The sequence below is a fragment of the Cupressus sempervirens genome, chromosome 8 (genome assembly GCF_028749045.1).
Source record: "Cupressus sempervirens isolate cs-2001-9-10 chromosome 8, ASM2874904v1, whole genome shotgun sequence".
In the NCBI taxonomy this organism is placed as follows: Eukaryota; Viridiplantae; Streptophyta; class Pinopsida; order Cupressales; family Cupressaceae; genus Cupressus; species Cupressus sempervirens.
The window spans coordinates 576,285,253-576,308,918 of NC_143125.1; the positions used below are offsets into that span (position 1 = coordinate 576,285,253).

Below are 23,666 nucleotides of genomic sequence, written 5' to 3' on the forward strand. Positions count from 1 at the left end.
GTATCAGCAAGTAAAATTTCAAATTGGGTAGCAATGGATAGGAAAGCCCTAGGTTATATATGTTTGGGGGTAGATGATAAAATCATGTATCAAATCAAAAAATGTACTACATCCAAGAAAGCTTGGGATACCCTTGAAAGCCTTTATGGTAAAGTGTTTGAAGAGGATGTGTTCAAAATTGAAGATGAGCTTGTTTCCTTAGATCCTAAGTCGTATGACTCAAAATAGGACTTCATCATCAAGGTGAACGAATTAAGGACAAAGCTTACTGATTGTGGGAGTTCTATAAAAGATGACAAACTGATCTATCTGATCCATAACAAGCTGCCATCAGAATATTCCACCTTTGTATCTTCTTTTAACACCTCAAAGACTACCTTAGGGTCTGCCTATAAGAAAGTCACTTTTGATTAATATGCTAAACTGTTGGATGATGAAGAAAAGAAGTTGAAAATAATGGGGATTCTCAAATCACCTCAGTCCAAAGCATTGGTGGCAAATGAGGGTTCTCAACATTCAGCTAGACAGTCTTCAAATAAAGGAAAGGGTAAAAGGAAATGGAAGAGTAAATCTAAGGATGTAGAAAAGACAACACCTCAATCCAATCAACAAGGTAAGTCCTCGAATTCCAACAAAAAGGAGGACAACAATAAGGAGAAGAAGTGTGCTTATTGCAAGAAAATGGGTCATGAAGAGCATGAGTGTTATCTTAAAAAGATTGATGAGTTAACCAACATCATGAAGAAACATAATGTTCCATTGCCTAATGCTTATAAGGAGAAGGGATCTTCTTCAGATTCAAAGGGAAAAGGGCAAGGACCTATGGCTAATGCAAACTCTTTGAAAGAATGGATATTTGACTTTGGTGCCTCATATCATATGGGTTCTTCAAAGGAGGATTTTTCTTCAATGAATCACTCAAAGGTACAACACATCTTCATGGGGAATGATAGCAAAATGGAAGTTGAAGGAAAAAGAAACATGGAAATGGACAATGGAGAGTTTTAAGAGGTTCTCTATGTTCCAAACCTAAGTTTGAATCTCCTTTCAATCTACCAAGTCACTCACTTTGGAGATGGACATAGAGTTGAGTTCCTTCCTGACTCAGTTCAAGTGCACAGTCTTAAAGGTGATTCCTTGGTTGTAGTGGGGAAAGTGAATGATCACAAGAGGTTGTACTCATTCTTGCATTTTGTGCCCAAGTCTTCTTCAAAGGCCTTGTTATCTCAATCCAATTCAAACATGCAATTATGGCATGAGTGGTATGGTTATCTTGACTATCGCTATCTTCAGCAACTTTGCACATACCACATGGTGAAAGGTCTACCTCAAATCAACTTTTCTAAGGTTGAATGTTCAACAGATTTAGTGGATATGCATCCAAAGGGGAAGTTACAAGGAGGAAAGTCTTCAAGAGCAACATGTGTTCTTCAGATGGTCCACATGGTATTAGCAGGTCCTTTTGCATTTAGCCAGGGTCACTACATACTCACCTTAGTTGATGACTTTTCAAGGTTCACTTGGGTCTACTTTCTACATAGTAAGGGTGAAGTTTTGGACGCATTTCTAGACTTCAAGGCTCATGTAGAACGGAAATCTAGAAAGGCCATCAAAGTACTCTTCATGGACAATGGAAAGATGGATGTGAATAGAAGACTTAGGGACTTTTGTAGACATGAGGGAATTGATCTTCAGACTCCTTTAGCATCCAGTCCGCATAAGACAGATGTTGCAGCATTGAGGATCTAAACTCTTAAGTCTATGGCAAGTTGCATGATTCATGTCAAGTCTCTCTATCCTTCATTAGAAGTCAAAGAAATCTCATGTGCCATTCACATTCTTAATCATTCTCCTCATCCAGCCTTAGATGGCAAAACTCCTTTTGAGGCATGGTGCGACAGAAAACCTATTGTGACACACTTTAGAGTCTTCGGTTGTCCTGCATGGGAAAATAGATCTTATAGGGGTCATAAGGCACAGTCATCTTGGCCTTGTACCTTTATTGGTTATGAAGATGGTGTGAAGGCATATAGACTTCTAGATCCTGAGACACATTAGATATTTGTGGAGAAGGATGTATATTTTGAGGGAAGTTCACCTAGCTTGTCCTCTACTCCTCTTCACAGATCATATAGTGTGGATACTGATAATGACACCAACGATAGTGCTTCAAAAGATTTAGACACGCGGAGTTCTCTCGACAGATGCAGTGAGAGTTCACTTCTTCAGTTTAGTCTGCATGCATACATCGCCACAGTGATAGGTCCAAAACAACAGGGTACATCTAGTCTTCCAGATACAAGTTCAATGACAGATTTGGGGGACAGTATTGATTATTTGCCTCTTCTTCTTGATGAAGAATTACCTTCTTCAGTTTTCATGAGGGTTCCATCCGACTCTCTTGCTCATTCTCTACAGGATCAATCGTCACAGGTTGAAGTGATTGTGGATACTTATGATCAGCAGTTGTAGCAGGGTTTTTCATCAATTGCAGAGACATATAGTTCTTTGGGATAGGTTCTTCAGTGAGTTGAGCAGGTTTTAGAGACATCACTTATCTATGGGATTCTTTCCACGCACAACGGAAGCGTCTCACTTGTACCTTTGGTATTGTTTCTTCCTAAGGGGAGGAACACCATTCTGCAGTCCTGGATCAACTTCTTCATCAGAGCAGTCACTGTTCGGCATTCTTCTTTGCGGGGGGGGTGGGTGGAGCCCATCTTGTCTCTCTTCCTCTTCTCATCATTCTCTTATGTATATACTAGATGTATGTCATAATGGGGGGGTCTTGATTACTCCATCCATTCATGCATCCTTATTTATCTCTCTTTTTTGGGGAGGGTTTTTCCCATGAGGTTTTCCCTCTTTCCCCACTTTATGGAAGATGCATATCATTATGTACATGGGTACCTAATATGGCCAAGTAGTTGAGACCCATCGTGCATATCATCCTAGATTTTGTAAGCTTAAGGGCATTCGCCTAAGTTACACTTAAGGGGGGGTGTTGGTGTAAATAAGTATTTACTTATTACACTTACTTAAGTTTTACTTAGGTTAATGCATTATTTAATTATTTTGCATTATTTTATTATTATTTTAGTGAGACACTTAGGAGTTTTTGAACTCTCATTGAGTTACACAACTCTAATTAAGCACATGGTGTCTACAACATAGGAGTATGCATCATTCACTAAGTTGTCATGATGACAACACAGTTATCAACACTCCTCATTTAGCACATGTTGTCTACTCTACTGATTTGCGTGCTACACCATTGTAGGCTTATCCTCACATCATCACACTTAATCTCGTTCTTAATGAAGGATAATCCATCTCTAGTGGACATGTGCCTGGTTGTATGACATATCATGATGCTGACTTCTATGCATTCTAGAAGCTCTCCTGAGGCCTTTATATTCAGGCACTCCTAGTGAACTCTGTATCCAATTATTGAATGAATATCATCATTCTAATCACACTCTATCTATTTTGGTCTACTATGTGCTTGTGTTGAGTTCTTTAGTTCTTGGGTGAATTTTGGCCTAAGCCAAATTCTTACAAAGGGAATGCTCCAAAAATTCTACCGAGGGTTGTTTCACAACATTGGGATAATGTAGAAAAAATAGAGAAGGATATTAGAGAGCATACCCTAAGAAGTATCATACCTAATCTCTCTGATAAAGAAATTGGAGGGGAAATGTCCAATAATGAAACCAAACAAACTCCAAGATTTAAAAATTTTTGAATTTTGTCAAATAATATAGAAGATGTTGTGCAATCCACAACAAAGACATGGAAGAACATTTTTGACATCAAGAAAGAAGGAACTTTTCCAAAGATTTAGCCAATTGAGGATTCTGATGCTAAGAAAACTATAGCAAATGTCATGGCATCACTTCCCTATGCTGCACCTAATGCATCATTTGAGCATAAATCTATTAAATTTAACATAGTCTCGAATGAGCAGTAGCAAGCTCCCAGAGTCTCATTTAAGCAACAACAAAAGAACTTAGTTGACAAATGAAAAGTTATCATTCCTTCTTTAGCAGCAAAGAGAAAGGGCAAAGGGAACATAGTTGATGGCATCGAACTTGATGAGGAGTTTGTAATCTTAAATTGGAACCACTTAGTTGAAGAAATGAACATTTTGGGAGCCCTATGGAAGAAAAGAGAAAAGTAATGAATGCTAAGAGCTGAAAGAGATAGGAGAAAAGTCTTAGAAGACATCAAAGAAATATTTGTAGATGCTTTATCTATAGTTTTAAATGATAAAGTCCCTATCATTGATCAATTAATTGATATGGCACATAAATTCAATGATGACACTGATGGGTAGGATACACTCCTTCTGAAAGCTGAAAGGAAGTTTGTGAATAAAGTGCTAGCAAATGTACCACAAAAGCTAGCAATAGATCAAGTAGAACTATCTACTTTAATTTCTTCATTAGAGATTGCTATAAATGATTTTGTATCTTTATTTACAAAGTTAAGTGATTCCACTAACTTTACAAAGGAAATAAAAGAGAAACTAGCCAAAGTTGACATAGACTTAAAAGATAGTGCAAATTAGTTGGCACTCAATCCTAGCTCTAGTTTGATTCATTTTGTAAAAAATAGATTTTTGATAGATATTCAGGCATAACTACTAAGGGAAGAGGCCAAAATAAGAGAAAAAATGATTTTTATACAAGGCATGATACTTCCCCACATGGACATTATGCATAAGAGAATGGATCATGCAAGGACATTTGTCAAAGACACAAATCTGTCAGTTGTAGATCATATGTATGAGTTATTAGTAGAGCTTCAGATTGATCTACACATCTTGAAGGTGCTACAAGATAACTAGGACACGACATTATCTTTAATTTTGAAGGTACGTAATCATTTCCTTTCTCATCTTGTCATAACCTTGTAAATAATTTTTTTATTTTCTAACAAAAAAAATAGGGAAAGATGTACAAAGGGGAAAGAAGGTTTACAAAGGAGGAAAGTATATAGAGTAAGTATATGTACATACTTATACACATGAAGGGGAAAATATGTACAGTAGGAAAGATATGTAAAAAAAAAAGAAGAAGAAAAAACAAATTTGTAAAAGCAAAAACAATGTTTTTCAATTCAAACTGAGTTGCAGAGACTTCGATGTAAACCGAGCTATAGAAAAGGGCATACTCAAAGGGGGGGGGGGTTTGTCTCAAGAAATTTTGTTTTCAATTCCTATGTATGATAAGTGTTTTTGTCACTAATGCAACAGGGGAAGATTGTTAATCTCATTGCAAGATATATTGTTAGTTAGTGTCAAAACACTTAGTCATTATGGAAAGATAGTAGTAACTGAGCTACTAGTATGCATTGTTAACTGAGCTCACAAAAGAATTGTGCAAACAAAGTTAACTTTACAGGAAGCAAGCAGTGTTAACCAAGTTTCTATGTCAATTGAGTTGACAATTCACATCAAGCTATAGTGTCAACTGAGTTGATAGTGTCTACTGAGATGCAATGTGAACCTAATTATCAAACCAATTTTGATCCAAGGTGATAATCAAGTTGGCACAATAGTGCAAACCAAGTCATAAGCATCTATTGAGTGATCAACATGAACCAAACATTAAGTATCATCCAAGTACTAGAGTTAGGCAAGATAATAACATTGCCTGAGTATCTACAACATCGCTCGAGTAAACCATTGGACTTCAGTTACAGCACTAAGCCAACTTGGTAATAGCTTTTAGAATTAGTTATGTTGTAGCCAACCTTTGATGGATTTATTTGGATGGATATAAGTATGATGTAATTTTTTAATGCAAATATGAAGAGTGTGAGAAGCACGTAATTGTAATTAAAGAACATTAGTGAATATAGGAGAAAATTGTTTAAAGGATGCAAGCATTCCAAGGAAAGGAAGAGACTCATCTATCATAGTCATGTGATCAATTTACTTCGAAGGATCTTCATCAGCAATCACAATTGTACATCAAAGATCAATCCACTAATTCATCCTAATAGGTACATCAGTCCCAAATCCTTTAATAGGGTGGACCTAATAGTCATTTGTAGAAACTCCTAACAGATTATATATTTAACTATATTTTATAAATCCTTTCACAAGGTGAACCTAACAATCCTTAATTCTCTTAACCAAGTAAGATCATCATAAGTGATCATTTGTAAGCCTTAACAAGACAACTTTATTACTATAGTAGTGAAGCATTACAGGTGTCATCCTCACCCTAGTTTTACCTTCTACTTGGAGGGCTTATGGGTTACCAAATATTATATTATGGTGTTGCTACTTCTTTATGTTTCTTGCACGCATGTAGATTAGTCAACTTAACAAAGTGGTTTAGTTGAAAGAAGTTTAAGTGGATCTTGATTCACCCCTCCTCAGTTACATAGCTTGCATTACATTTACAACATGTACATTTGTACATATATCTAAGCTAAATAGGCAATGACCAAGAGTGGTACATCATGTAGATCTTGACTAGCAGGTGACTATGATTCCCTCCGTCGACCATATTAGGTATGTTAAACATAAATGTAAAACAAACACACACCCAATACACATGCAAGTAGGCGTTATGTATAATAGTAAATCCTAAATATAAATAATATCATATTCTCACATGAACATCTCATCATCATGAGAACATAATAAACGTCTTTCTCAGAAACATCATATGACATCATCATAAAAGTAATTTCACTAACTAACTAAAATCAATTAAAGTATCAACACTACAAGTAGGAAAGTATTACAACCTAATATAATCAATTATTTAACATATCAAAGTACTGAATTTGAAATATCAAATAAGGGTTGTTTCTCATCTATAGAGGAGTCATATATACTCTAAAAACTAAGTCTACCATGATAGCAAAGGAGGGGTATTACATCTTGGAATGACCTCAAGCCTACTAGCTTCCATCTTCCTCAATCCTCAAGGAAACAATATGCACACTAATCCTACCCATCTTAGAATGACCCATCATTGGATTAAAGAGGTCTCACTACACCTCATTCTTATAATTTAGTATCCTAAGAATTATGATATTATACACCAAAATAATATTAGAGAGTGTGGGACACTAACCATAATTTTTTAAAGTTAGATTACTGGTTTAAAGCTATCTATTTATGAACTTCATTTTTCCTATACTTTACAAAATAACATTTCTTTATTTAATTATGTCATTTATATTCTAAATTTATTACTGTTAAATCTTATTTAGGATATGGGATATCACAATAGATTTATGATGGCATCATTATTATTAAGGTAGTATCTTAATGATAGTTTTATCAATTAATAATGAAACTTTATGAACCATAACTTAAAACTTTACATGAATATTGTTTATAGGATAAAGTATAATAATAATTATACCTATAATCATGAGTGTGTGTGTGTGTGTATGTATATGTATATATGTATATATGTGTGTGTGTGTGTGTGTATATACGCATGTACGTATATGTATATATGTATATATACATATATATATATATATATGTATATGTATGTATATGTATATATTTATGTATATACATATACATACATATATATATGTATATGTATATACATAAATATATACATATATATATATATGCACATATATATACATACATATATATACATATGTATATATATATGTACACACACCGATATATATACATATACATATACATACACATACACATACACATACACATACACATACATATACATATATATACATACATATATATATATATATATATATATATATATATATATATATATATATATATATATATATATATATATATATACACACACACACACATGGATAAGGTTTCAATAGAATGAATATTAGGATTAGGGTTAGGGATATGGTTGTAATCAAGTTTAAATTAAGTTAGGGTTCAAATAGGGAGAGAGTTGTAAATCACTTAGTAATAATGGTCAAAACATAATTTGGTTATAGTTAAGGTTAGATTTTGATTGGGTTTCAACAAGATTAAACTCTTTCATTAATCTATGAATTTGATTATCGGAAGGCTTTAATTATACATAGGGTTATGAATTAGTATTTCTACAAATTTCATGATCCTATTTTTAATGATAGACTTATATTAGATATATATATTCTAGGAATAATAATAAAAACTTCAACATTCTTCATCACATATTAAGCCTTAGTAATGAATTATTTCCCATTTATGTGTTAATCATGTTGCTTAATTCTTAAAATACTATTAATATAGAATGCAAGAAGTATTTTATATAATTTTAATTAAATTAAAAATTTATCATGAATGTAAATATTAAAAAAATCACACAATCTTATACTTTTAAATCTAAGAAACATCATGCAACGAAATATATAGAAACATGAGGCAATTAATAAATATAAAACCATCTTAGTTTTCTATGAGTTTTTTAAAATCTTTTCTCTAACTTGTTAAAAATAAAATAATAATTTTGTTACTATATTTTTATTTACATATCTGAAAAATATTTTTACAATATTGAAAAATAATAATTTTGTTGCTATATTTTTAGAATAAGAAGAATTTTTTCACTAATTTAGAAACATCAATAATTTCAATAAGAAAAATATGAAGTTTTTATATATTCTTTATGGATCTTTCTAAGTCAAATTATTTGTCTTTGTGTATCTTTCTAAGATGAACTAATTGTCTTTGTGTATCTTTCTAAAATTAACTATTTGTTTGATTGAGAATACAAATATTTCTAATTGAAAAAAATATAGAAACCTATAAAGGGTCAATATAAAAATATATTTATTCTCAATTACTCTTTTACTAAATTATTATTATACACTTTTATTCATATTATTTAATTTTTTACATAATTTTAATATATATTCATACATGATGTTTCATTTTTTTAAAATATATTATTTATTATTATTTTCATATTTATATTTGTTTTTTTCTTAATTAGTTTTAAATAATATTTGTAAATGTAAAAAAATAGTTTTTAATGAATTTTGATCTGTGAATTGGCGAGATGATTAATTTCATAGACCTGTGGTCACATAAATTGTAATGATTACAACTTTTGTACATAAAGAAAATTTTCTTAGTTGACAATTTCTGAATCTGATTTTTAAATATCTTATAATAAATTTACATTGGTTACATTTTTTTTAAAGGTTTAAACCATTTTCCAATGTTTTAAAACAATATCTTACCCTAGTCATTTGCATTGAGTATAATTATGTGCATTCCATGAAATCTCTTTCCTTCACACAAATTTCACAATACATATTGTTAATACAACACATTAGTATTAGGTTATAGTTCTAATCATTTAGTAGTAATAATATATTTTTAATGATGACAATATATTTGTTCTTTCCATTTTTATTTGGTCAAAACTTCACATAAACTATTTTTATTAGAAGACCTAATTATCTCCTCAACTTTTAAAATTGCAAACCAAAAAATATTTAGATGCTAAAACAAAACACTGTTACATGGTAGAATTTATTCACATTTACAAAACTCTGAATCCCTCATTCCTATTAGACATTTCCTCATAGTCACTGCCTATTTCACCAATTCTCTCGTTTTATGTTGCAACATTTATGCAATCGCTTCCTCTACTTATGCCACAGACAACTTAAATGCATATTAAATTTTAAAATGTTGACAAAATTGTTACATTGAATCATATTCTCCTATAAAAATATGTGAGCTGTGAAAACAAAATACTATAAGAATAAATGGCTCTAGGCGCCTCAGCGCTTTCCAAGGCAACTGAAAATAGCAATCCAGTTTTTTCTCCGACTCTTAGTTTGCCCTAATTATTAGAGTCCTTGATTATTTTTTGCCTGATTATTAGAGCCGTTGATTATTTTTAATAATATAACATCATGTGGACTCAGAAGGAAAGAATGTGATAAATTAATAATTGAAAAAATAATAAAATAAAATTGTTTTTTAATTTAAATATTTTTAAAATTATACATTTCTTTAAATCTTTATTTGTTTTGATTTGTTTCTAATTTTCAATCAGATGAAAAAAGTAAAATAAAAGAAACATTAAAAAAAGGCAACTTATTATTTCAAAATTGTTTTTTTGCTAATTTCCATTTGAAAAAGAAAGAAGAAAAACTTACGCATAAAAAAAAATTAAGAAAATGATCTTACAACTTTTCTGTCAAAAAAATATAACTTTATAAAACCTATCGACTTAAAAATTCATTATGAATGAACTAAATTGATTAAATAAATAAACTAATTATTTATCGTCCTAAATGAACTTCAAGGGTAGCCCTCAATCTCCATCCTAACATATAGGCGCATATCTTTAAACACCGAATAGAATTGGTACACCGTTGACGATTTAATAGGTTGTTAGACCTGTGTAAACAGGTGTCTCTAGCTAAGATAGATTACCGATTATATAACGATGCGGCTGATAAGCCAAAGACTAAATCGCCATTGTTCAATGTAACTTCTGTGGTTTGCATTGTTAAAGCAATTAATTTAAACAAACTATGCCGTCCATCTGGCGATATAGAATAAATTCCATCCCTTCTATAGGCCCTTTTTCCTTTAGCCCATCTGATGATTCCAACAATAGATATGGCCGTTCTTTTTAGCGCTATGCACAAGCTAGGCTTTAATAACCCTTCTTGGGGGAACGGTATTAAAAGCAAGAAGCTCGAACATGGAATTATAAGACTCTTGTGTTTATTCTGTTCTGATACCGCAGCAATAGCAATAAAATAATAATGTCTTACTCCCTGGATTCCATTGTCTCTGAAATTGTTCTTCCTGTAATCGACTTCACCAAGCTTCCACAAGAGTTGGATGATGATCAAGAACTGAGCCACCTTGGAGATTGCCCTATGGTCGCCAAATTAAGAGAGGCCTGCATTAAATGGGGTGTTTTCCGTCTTATCAACCATGGAATTTCAGAAGAGCTTCTTGACAAGGTTCATAATGTTTGCCAAGTTTTGTTGGCATTGCCAAATGAGACCAAAGATAGAGCGATAACTTCTAATCCATTTGAGAGTTACATTCGAACTCCAAACTTTGAGACATTTAATGTTGTTGATACCGCGCAATCAGAGTATCTGGAGCAAATGTGTTTAAGGATATGGCCGGAGGGGAATCCAACTTTCTGGTATGTTATTATTCATGTCTGTTTCTCAGTTAACACTTCTAGTATTAGAATGATGTTTAAGCTCAGCCCCCCAACACTAATATATGCCGTTCCCTAATATATTAGCCCATATGTGGCTTACTTTTTGAACTCGTTTATGATTTGTTTTGCAGCTAAATGGGTTTTCATCGTACGAGAAAGATGTAGGGGATGTGGCTATGATAGCATAACTGATAGCGGGTGCCTTACAATACTCTACCAAGATGATAAGGGAGGCCTTGAGATTCGGTCTCGGGAGAGGGAGTGGTTTCATGTGAAGCCTTTCTCTCCCTCATTTGTTGTCAATGTGGGGGATTCCCTCAAGGTGTGATTTTTTCTCTCTTCATCCAATTGTTTGTTTCTTGAGATTAGACAAGAATAAGGGTGTAATATGGTGAATGTGATTGCAGGTGTGGAGTAATGGGAGATACCACAGCGCAGAGCACCGCGTTGTTTGTAAAGGGTGGGTAGATCGGATGTCTGTTGGCTTTTTAACTGTTCTTCCGGTGGAAACTGAAATATATGCGCCGGAGGAGCTTGTGGATGAAAGCAACCCGAGGCGTTACAGGCGTTTCCTGTACTCGGAATTCAGAGAGGAAATTCGAAGAAATAGAGAAGACCGAGATAAACCTAATGCTATCGAGCGATTTGCACACATATATTGAATGCTTAGTTTGTGCAGTGTTGTGTTTTTTACACCGCCTACTCAGGAATGGTGCAAAACATGACAACCCTATTTTTCGAATAAGTGAAATTGCTAGTCTAGGGAAATAAAATAGTATTCGTGCCGCTAGGTACTTCGAAAACTTAATTAAACTACGATAAATTTTAGATTTCCAGGAAAAATAAAATTTGCAAAATTATTGAGGATTAAAAGGGGTTTATATTTTATGTGTAGGAGAATGTCAAATTATGATCCTTGTTTTAATATAAAATGGGTTTTAAAATGTTGTGATTTCAATTTTTGGTATCTCTTAGATGTATTAAGGGAATGGAATGCTTGATTAAGTATCTCGTGTTTTAAAGTTAATAAATTTTTACAATTTATTTGAATAGTGTTCAAGTAAGTGTATGTTATTGTGTGAGAACTTTTAAATTAAAGGTTTAATATATGATACATTGACGCAATTTAAATTTTTTTTTTTACTATTGTACAATTAAAATAGTAAAATATATAGTTAGTCTATGAGAATGAAGTAAACTTGATTTTTCTTATTAACTATGAATGTAGTTTTGAATTAGAGTTGTTCTTCTCAATTTGAATAGCTTCAAGAAGGAAAACTATTGGCACAATCCTTAAAAAAATTAGTTGATTACTTATAGATTTAAGTTAGACTACATAACTATGGCCTAGATGAACAAATGAAACCTGGTTATATACTAGCTAACAATGAAAAATAAAATATTAATTTTGATTAGTATAGTAGTTCAAGAGTGGTCATTCCAAAAGTATCGCATATTATCTAATTAATGTCTTTCTATGTTCTTCTTAAAATTAAGGTGGTGCAATCATTCCTTTTTCTTTTTCTTCTTCTTTTCTGACACTAAGTGCCATCACTATTTGTCTAGTGGCCACTAATTGTTCAATGGGTCAACATCCTCTTTGTTACATTTTGTATCAAAAACATAGTTAAAGCTACATAGTGGTAGCCTCAATATGAGTGACTCTTAAACTGACTAACTATAATTCTTATAAAATAGTCTACATATGTATTAATATTCTTTACATTTTTATTTTTTATATAATATACTACCACATTTGTAAGTCTCATATATTTCTCATCTTTTATTTATTCTAAAGAGATCTTTGTCCCACTTTAGATTTTTTTTAAATTAATTTTTAATTTAAATAAATCACCAAATTTTGCTTCTCAAAAGACCTTTTTTTGTCTTCAAATATATAATATTTACAATGATGTCTTGGTATAATTTATACTTTTATAGTGTGTTCAATTGTTTTTAAGGTTATCTTTTTATTCATTCAATTCTTCCTTGCATTATATAGATTTTTGTAATCTACAAGATCAACAAGAGCATCTTTAACATCTAACTTCAAAATATACTCATTCTATTCTTCACTAACTTTGGACATTATTGCCTTCTATAATACACTTTTAGTCTCATGTTATAAATATGTCTTTCTCTTCTTTAAATATTTGAAGAATATACCCTCATCTAACCTTTCTTAAACTTTCCAATATTTTCCTAATATCTTCTAATGTAGTATTTTTCATCAAAGATTCTAAGAACATATATATAGGAATCTTTCCAACACATAGATTTTGGATACTTATTATATGATTGGATCTTATTCCTAACTTGTTAGGAATATAAAAAATTGATTCCAAAAAAATGTATTGAAGGCACTACATAAAATAGCATCCTTAAGATTGGTTCTAGTTTTTCAACAACTACATTTTTTACTTACTAATAGGAATACTAAATTGGCTTTTCTTTCTACTTTCTTCAAAAGATTTGTCCAAATTTTATGGTGTAAGGTGACCACCTCTATTGGACCTTGATCACTTAAATTTTCCATCTATGTGATTGTCTATATTAAGAAAATGCATTAAATATAATTAAAGAATGTTTTTGTTAGGTGAAACTAAACTCCTATGATTTTGTGTCCATGATCATATGTTTGGTTCAAATTTTATTTTTTTACATTTGAGTACTCCTTTCTTGTGAACTTATTTATAGTCTTATTTTCTGTTTTCCATTATTCTAGACTAATAAATAATTTATTACATTGTTTTACTTTGTAGCGTTATAATTTGTATGCACTTGTGAAAGGGACCTACATTTTTATAATTTCTTTATCGCACATTTTTACATGTTTTAATATTAGCACACATAAGATGACACCACATGCATTTAATTCATACAAAATTTAAAATAAAGGATTTTTTATATTTAATAATAGAAAATTTCTATAGGGGCCACTTAAATATGAGTGTCACCCTCATTAATTTTTCCATGTTAATTTAATTAATAATAAATATAATCGACAAATTATTTTATTTATCTAATATAATTAATTCTCTATGTCATTGATTACATGGGTTATCCTTTAATTATTTAATTTGTTTGAATTTTGTTTATTACATCGGTTTTAATATGCATTAACTAAGATTTTGTATAGATCTATATACATCATTAAGTGAAAAAAATGACATTAAGAAGATGAAAATTTGTTAAATTTCAACCTATGGTAGTGCTAGACATGCTTAAGATTAAATAAAACACATATTGATATTTTACATTATCTATTATTTGTGGGGGGAATAGTAAGAAAAATATGGAGTCTAAGATGAATAAAAATATATACATACAACTATTTAATTGATAATAAGTATTTCAAAATACTATACTCAATATATATATAGATAATTAATATTTAAAATTTATTTTGATATTTCCAATTTTTTTTACATATTTGTGTATCTTATCTAGTATTTCATTTGCAAGTCTCACATATTTGTCATCTTTTATTGATTCTAAGAGATCTTTGTCACACTTTAGACAAAAAAATTGGATCTTTTGTATTTAAATATCATCACTAATATTTTTCTTGTCAAAACACCTTTAATTTCTCATCAAATATATAATATTTACAATGATGCCTTGCTATACTTTATACTTTTATGGTATCTTGAGTTATTTTTCAGGTCATTTTCCTATTCATTTAATTTTTATTTGCCTTGCGTAGATTTTTGTTAATATACAAAATCAACAAGATAATCTTCAACCTCTAATTTAAACTTCAAAATATACTCATTCTATTCTTTACTAACTTGGACATTAGTGCTTTCTAAAACACAATTTAATCAAATGTTCTAAATATATCTTTCTCTCCACTGAATATTTCAAGAATATACCCTCGTATAACCTCTCTCAAACTTTCCAATATTTTCCTAATCTCATCTAATATAGAATATTTTATCAAACATTCTAAGAATGTTGCTAGAGGATCCTTTCCAACCCATAGATATTAGTCACTTTTAATATGATAGGATGTTATTCCTACCTTTTTAGAAATAGAAAAAAATGATTCAAAAAAAAATTATTAGACACATTACATAAAATAACGTCCTTATAATTATTCACACAATCAAATCCATAAAACAAAGTACAACACTTATGGATTGTGGAAATCTGATAGCTCTAATCATTAAAATTAGTTCTAGTGTTTTGACAAGTGTATTTTTCTACTTACTTATAGAAGTAAAAAATCGGATTTGCTTTCTATTTTCTTCACAAAATTTATCCAACTTGTATGGTGTAAGTTGGCCACCTCTATTAGACCTTGAGCACTTAAATTTTACATCTATCCAATCATCATGAATATTCATAAATATGTTAAATATTATTAATGAATATTCATAAATATGTTAAATATTATTAAAGAAGTTTTTGTTAAGTAAAACAAAAATCCTATGGTTTTGTGTCCATAGTCATATGTTTGAGTCAATATTTTGTTTTTCATTTGAGTACTACTTGCTCTTGAGCTTATTTGTAGTTTTCTTTGCTATTATTTATTATTCTATACTAATAATTAATTTGTAACATTGTTTTACTTTGTACCATGATAAATGGTATGCACTTGAGAAAGGGACCTTTGATTGTAGAGTTTCTTATCCCTCAATTAAACTTATTTTAATTTTAGCATGCATGAGATGACTCAAATTACATTTAATAAATACAAAATTTTAAATAAGAATTGTTCTCTCATTTAAAAATATCAAATTTTGACAAGGGAAACTTAAATATGGGTGTATCACCCTAATTATTTTTCCATGTTTATTTAATTAATAATAAATATAAGCTATAAACTTTTTAATTTATCTAATATAATCAAATCTTCATGTCATTAATTTTAGAGGTTCTTTAATTATTTAATTAATTTTATAAAAAAATTTAAGATGCATCAAATAACCCTTTTTATTGATCTAGACATTAAATTCTAAATTTGTGTACAAATTTTGAAATTTTTAGTTCTTATTTAACTCCTGAAATAATTGTGATATCTAATTGGCTAAAATTGAGTGCGTCATAAGATATAACATGAGATAGGTCACTCGTACATTATAAAGCACCATATTCCTCACAAATGAATCCAGACTATAAGATAAAAATCTTGTCAATTTTTATTAATTCTTATACTTTAAAATAAAAAAAGCTTTACAAGAATATAGAAGAAAATATATCTAATTTTATTTACACAATAGAACTAAGTAAAATTATGAATAATTGTTATAAATATGGAATACATCATTAAAGTGAAAATATCTACATTGACAAAATAAAAAAATTGTTAAGTTTCACCCTAAACCCAAAATAACCAAAATAGGGAGTCTAAGATAAATAACAATATATATAGATGATAGACATTTTTTTCCTCTTTCAATGAGTAGACACAATTTAAATATCTAATTTGGATAGAAAAAATATTATTCCATGGTCTAGAATATTTTAAATCTATAAGTGTTCATACAAAAAAGTATGGGGAATCTTCCTTGGTGGACTGCAAGTTCACTTACCCATAACCCTCTATAGAACCTTAGTCTCTCATGAAATAATTTATATTTAAACTTCTTTAGGTAAAATCATTAGGAACTCAGTTCCAAAAGCTTGTTGAGTTCTATATCTATTCTAATAGAACAATATATAATTAAACTTATATTAATGTAAACAAACAATACTCTAAATTGGCATTTAAGTTAGTTTGGTTTGCTAATTTATCAATTTAGAGTATAATCATTATTAAACATCTCACTATTGAAAAGATGAGGAATAGGGCCCTAATAGCATAGATTCTAATTTGACTTCAAGGAATTAATGTGTAATGAACCATATTCATATATTAAAAAATCCTTATTCCAATGTGATTCGACAAAGCTGGAATCCCAATCCTATTCTAATAAGCCTCCCTCTTTTCAAACTCTTATCCACTTAAGACATAAGATATTTCTCTTTTTTATTTTGAAATACTTGACAAATCCTCTAGAATATTTTTAAATGTTGCATTCAACTATATGAAAGATAATATTTCACCATTTTCAATATATTTAATTTATTATCAATAATTGTGTTCTTATCCTTACAAGATAATAGTTGATGAAGGGTACCCACCTTAATAAAACAAACACATAATAAGAATAGAGAAATAATAATATATTTGAGAAAAAAGGGCTTCTTATTATCTCCAAAATTATTGAGTCAAAAATTTCAAACATATATTCTGTAATATAATGTGAGCATTTTCCTTACAATATATTTTATGATAGAGCCATGAACAACCACCTTGAAATTTCCTAGACAATCATATGGACCTTCCATATTTAAGAAAATTTCTACCACTTTGAAATTTTCTAGATATTTATCACTAACCCATTAGACTGACCAACCCTACAATTTGAGAACACATAAAATAATTTGATGAAACATTTGATATTTATTTGATTTGTATGCACTAGTTTTTATACAATAGATATTGTAGTTTTGTAACTACACAAATACATCTGGTAAATGATATTGTAACTATTGAATAGTTACAATGATCAATGTAATTATGCTAATGTATTTATGCTAACATTTCCTACCTTAATACATTCATCCTAAAAACATCAAATTCATCTTTTGGACCCTTGTTAAAGATAACATAGGAAAACATATTGGTTACATAATTTGAATACATATTTTGAGGAAATGTTCTTTTGAAGTAGCATACCCTAAACCATTCAAAACTTGATAAAGTTGTCTTGTGACCCTCAAAAATGTGAAACTTATTTGTGTTCCTAACCTCTCATTCCTGAAAAAAAGTCTTAAATTATTTGACAATAATCCTTAAGACATGTGACTGATCTACATCATTACCTACTGAATACGAAAGGGTATAATTCACGATCATATACTTTGAAGCTTGCTTGAAAATAATATATATTGAGCACAAATCAAGTCCCAAACCTTTCTCTAAAATAAAACTTTATAAAAAAATGTACATTTTTTACATTTTTGAGCATCACAAAGAAAAATAAAGAAGAAAATCAAAACTATAAAAAATGCTTCTCATGTAAAGAACCATCCCAAAGCAAGAGGCTTGCTTGAGATGATGGAAATTCCTCCATCCTTCAATGCCTCCAACCTCCATAAATGAAGGCCCGCTCAAAACATTAAATTTGGATTAATAGGAAAAATATTAATGATTTCTCCATCATCTGATGTATCTACATATTCAATGCTGGCAATCCTTCCCTCTTCATCAGATTGATCTTTCACTTTTTCTTTAAGAACATTACTAGCTCTAGTTCTGCAAACCCATGTTGTGTACCCCTTTTTCTTACAATAATTTTTATTTTTTTGTCTCTATTATTTTTGTTTTACCATATTTTACTACTTTGTGAGTACAATGGCTTGTCTATGGGGTCTTCTTCTACAACTCCTTTTGTCCCCTTTTCTTCTACTAAATGAGCTTAAATTATATCTTGTAAAGATTGCAAAGTGTAAAATCAACATTACTATATTTAGAAGATAAGCTATTTAGCAAGATAGACTTAGCATCATCATCATCATTAGGAGCCTTCACCTCTACAAATTTCCTCATGAGAGATCTTAGGTTACTTATATGATTTGAAATTGTAATACCATTCTCTATATTGTAGCTAAACAATTGGAGTTTGAGGGAAAATTTTACATTGACAACTTTTACTCCAAATAGCTTGTTTAAATTAACCCAAATACTGCTAGAAGATTTATCTAAATCTATGTGATGAAGATTATAATCTGCAATAGCAAGACCAATGATAGCTTTTGATTTATCACCTCTATTAATGCATTCCAACAACTTATTTGCATATGTAGTTGGTTTTTATTTGCAACTCACTATTCCCCACAAGTTTTTATTCATTGATAACATTTGCATTTACACTCTCCATGCATGAAAACCAAAAATGGAATACTTATCTAATGTTGTCTCCATTGAAATAAAATACTTACCATCAAATGAACTCCTAAAAACTCATAAAAATGTCAAATGATATAATGCACACAAGAAACAACTGATCCCTATCCATATATTTAGCTGAACCCTTTTTCATATCTAATTCATTCACAAACAAAACTAATTGCTTCATAATTTCTCAAGACTCAACACATTCATTTCAATTACATACCTTTACATAGTTAGACAAGATTTTTATAATCAATGTAGGGATATTTAATTTTATGAATATTGAAATTCATACCTTGAACAATGAACATTTTAGACCACAACTTTGAATGTGTTTGCACAAAACATCATATGTCTACTTAATTCAGGATTTCTTAGCACAAAATCTTCAACCATAAGCCTTTGAAATTATAGGAGGAAATTTCTCTTTCGAATTGCAAAATGCAGATGGATGTCACAATTGATTCATATAGGATAACTATGCTTCTCATGAGCATTATGATTGGGCTTCAATTTTTTTTAAAGAGGAAATTATTTGCATATAAAAATAATTTTGCCACCATTCTCTTTCTATAAATCCTAATCTCCCTTAACAATGTCAATCCCAATCATCACCCATATAGATTTATATGGAGAATTGTCACCTACCACAAGACTATCTTTCACCCACTAGACTATCTTTATTGCCATTTGCTTGAAGTTTCAACTCTATAAATTTCACACATTGTTTCTCTTTCCTCAAGCAATAAATGTAGTCATGTAACATGTAGATTAAACCAACTTTGATAGCACATGAGAATGCATAAAACAATTTGATATTTATTTAATTTGTATGTACTAATTTATGTACAATAGATATTGCAGTTTCATATTTGCATAAATATATTTGGTAAATGATATTCTAAATATTGAATAGTTGAAATGATTAATGTAATTATACTAAAAAAATTATCATATCTATTAAATTTATAGTCAGATCAAAATAATTACTAATTATAATTATTAAGTATCCCAACTTTTTAGGGTTGTATCTTTTCAATTATATATTCTATTGGCTATTATAGCAACTTTTTGGAAATGACATTCAGTGGTCTCAATGCCACACAATGCAAGGATCTATGTGTCAGGGTTTAACCTTCTTTCATAGCCTCTAAGGCCTTTAAAATTAAACTCATTTTTTTTTTAAACAAATATTTTACTAGAAATATTAAATAATGATGTAAGAGCATCTTGGTATTTTGGAAATCTTGCATCCCCAAAAGTATTTCCTTTCTTTTTTTCCTATTATATTTTTGGAGAATGGACATTATTGTTTGTGGTTTCTCTTTTTTTATAGTCATCACATTAATGTCAACCTACTTTGGATCCTTGTTCTAACAATGCAAAACATTATTTTATCATTTTCTAAAGTTATCCTTACCTTTAATTGAGGCATGTTGATTCCTTGGAAGCTTAGGTAACATGTACATTTGGTTTTAGTGCAGTTTGATATGACATGTTGTCTTATTGAGAACTTCAGATTCCCTTGTTGGGACACATGTGGACCTATCATTGTCCCTACATAAGTTAATTTTATATTTTATGGGTTTCAAATTTCTCCTTTTGATAAGGACTTTTAATTGGTGATGAATTGAGTAATAGGTTGACATGTGGTCTAACTAGCTATAAAAGTAGGGATCTTGGATTAGGAAAGAGATTATAAATTTAGATACAAGAAAAATCAAAAGATTTTCTTTGTAAGAAAAAGCTCATAATATTGTTAATTGTAATTAAGACTTATCTGACTGCAACTAGGTAGGCGTTATTCCTAGCATGTTGAATATAGATTATCTGATCATTGCTTCATTGATTCCTCTCTACATTTTTGTATTTTCTCTATTTTATGGCTTTCATGTGTGACTCCAAGAGAATTTAGTGGGGAGGTATTCTCTTTACACCAATCACGCCCACATGAGGTTATATTAAATAAATTTTCTTTCATGGAGAAATTTGGGATCATTTAGATTATCACTAACTATGCATATAGTCTACAACAATGAATTATAGTCCTTCATTCCACATGTAAATAAATTAGTCAAATGGTAAAAATTGTGCATCTACATTAAAAAATCTAGTTGATGATTAAAATAATGAAATAAAGAAATGACTTGTAAAACATAGTGTGTAGAATATTTTCGATAAAAAAATGATTTGTAGGATAGAGTATAGAATATCTTGAATTCTTATAGTCATATAAAAATATTAAGATAATGAATTCATTAATATAAAATATTTTATGGCATATAAATTTCTCAACTTTATATTGTAGATAAAATTTGAAATTTGTCTAATTTATGTTTTTCATTTATTAGAATTTGATAACTTGTAGATTTAAGTTTGTCTACATAACTATGACCTAGATAAACAAAAGAAACTTAGTTATGTACTAGAAAACACTAAAAAATAAAATATTAGTTTTAAATGATAAGTATATTAGTCCAAAATTGGCTATTCTAAAATTACCAAAAATTACATAAGTATTGTCTTTAGACTGTTCTGTTTAAAATTAAGGTGGTGTAAGCCACTTTTGTTTTCCCTCTTTTTAAAATAACATCATTATAGTTACATCGTGGCAGCCACATTATGAGTGACCCTTAAATCCACTAACTAAAATTCTTATAAACTTGTCTAGATATGATTTCTTTTTTTTTAACATAGTTATGTATGTTATCTAGTACTTGATTTTTATGTCTCATATATTTATCATCTTTTATGGGTTGTAAATATACCTTTATCCCACCTTATACAAAAATAATAGTTATTTATTCAAATATCATCACCAATATTTTTCTTCTCTCAACATATAATATTTACACTGATGTCTTAGATATAGTTTATACTTTTTTGGTATCTTAATTTATTTTTAAGGTTATTTTCTCATTCATTTAATTCTTCCTTGTGTTATATGGATTTTCTTTAATCTAAAAGATCAACAACAAAATCTTCAACCTCTAACTTCAACTTAAAAATCTGCTCATTCTATTCTTCATTAGCTTGGACATTAGTGCCTTCTACAATACTATTTTGTCTCATGTTATAAATATATCTTTTTTTTCATTGGATATTCAAAGAATATATCCTCATTTAAACTTTCTCAAACTTTCCAATATTCTCCTAATCTCTTCTGATGTAACATTTTTTTTTATAAAATTTTAAGAGGATCACTACAAGAACCTTTCCAACCTATAGATTCTAGATACTTGTAATATGATTGAATCTTATAAAAAATGATTCTTGAAAAATGTCTTGCACACATTACATAAATAACATCCTTAAATTTAGTTCTAGCCATCTCAAATACAATCCAATTCTTTTTTGAAAAACTATATTTTTCTTCTTCCCTAAAGGAGTACAAAACTTGCCTTAATTTTTATGTTCTTCATAAAATTTATCCAAAAAAACATGTTGTAAGGTGACCTCCTCTATTAAACCTTAAGCACTTAAATTTTACATGTATTAGACCATCATCAATAGTCATAAATGTAATAAATATAATTAAATAATCTTTTGTTAATGAAATGAAACTCCTATGCTTTTGTGTCCATAATCATATGTTTATTTCAAATTTTATTTTTATTCTTCATTGGACTACAACTTGCTCTTGAACTTATTTGTATTTTTTTCAGTATTCTTGAATATTCTATACCAATGAATACATTATTACACTATTTTACTTTCTAGTATTACAAATTGTATGCACTTATGAAAGGGAGGACTACAATTGTAGACTTTATTATCCCTCATTTTAACATGTTTTAATTTTACCATGCATGAGATGAATCCACTTACATTTTGTAAGTACAAAATGTAAGATAAGAATCATGTTTTTTATTTAATAATATCAAAATTCTAAATGGACCACTTAAATATGGTTATGTCGGCATAATTTTCTTCCCATATTTATTTAATTAATAATAATTATAAGATACAAATTATTTTATATATCTAATATAATTAAATCTCCATTTCATGAATTTTAGAGTGTTCTCCTTTAATTGTTTATTTCACTTAAATATCATTTATTATGTGGGTTTTAAGATGTATGAACTAAGATTTTATGTTGATCTATACATAAAGTTCTATATTTGTATCCAAATTTTGAAATTTTTAGTCCTTATTTGACTCCTTAAATAATTATGATCTCTAATTAACTAAAATTGAGTGTTGTATAAGTTATAGTGTGAGATAGGTCACCCCTACATTATAAAGCATCACATTCCTTGCAAAATAAGCCCAACTATAAGATGGAGTATATTGTTAGTTTTCGTTGATTTTGACACTCTAGAATAAGATATCCTTACAAGAATATAGAAGAAAAGCTATCTAATTTTATTTAAAAATTTGAACTAACTAAAATTATGAATATTTTTTATAAATTTTGAAGACATCATTGAAGTGAAAACATCTACATTAAGATATATATATTTTTTAAAGTTTTAAACATTTTTCTCACCATTAGAAAATCAAGAATTTTAATTCCTACATCGAGATAAAAATTAACCTTTGAAGGGATT

General features: G+C 29.5%; 1 pseudogene; it reads left to right on the forward strand.

Moving 5' to 3' along the window:
• The first annotated feature begins 10,752 nt into the window (after positions 1-10,752).
• LOC149543726 (C4-beta,C20-epoxidase pseudogene) lies at positions 10,753-11,830 on the forward strand (annotated as a pseudogene).
• The last annotated feature ends 11,836 nt before the right edge of the window (positions 11,831-23,666 follow it).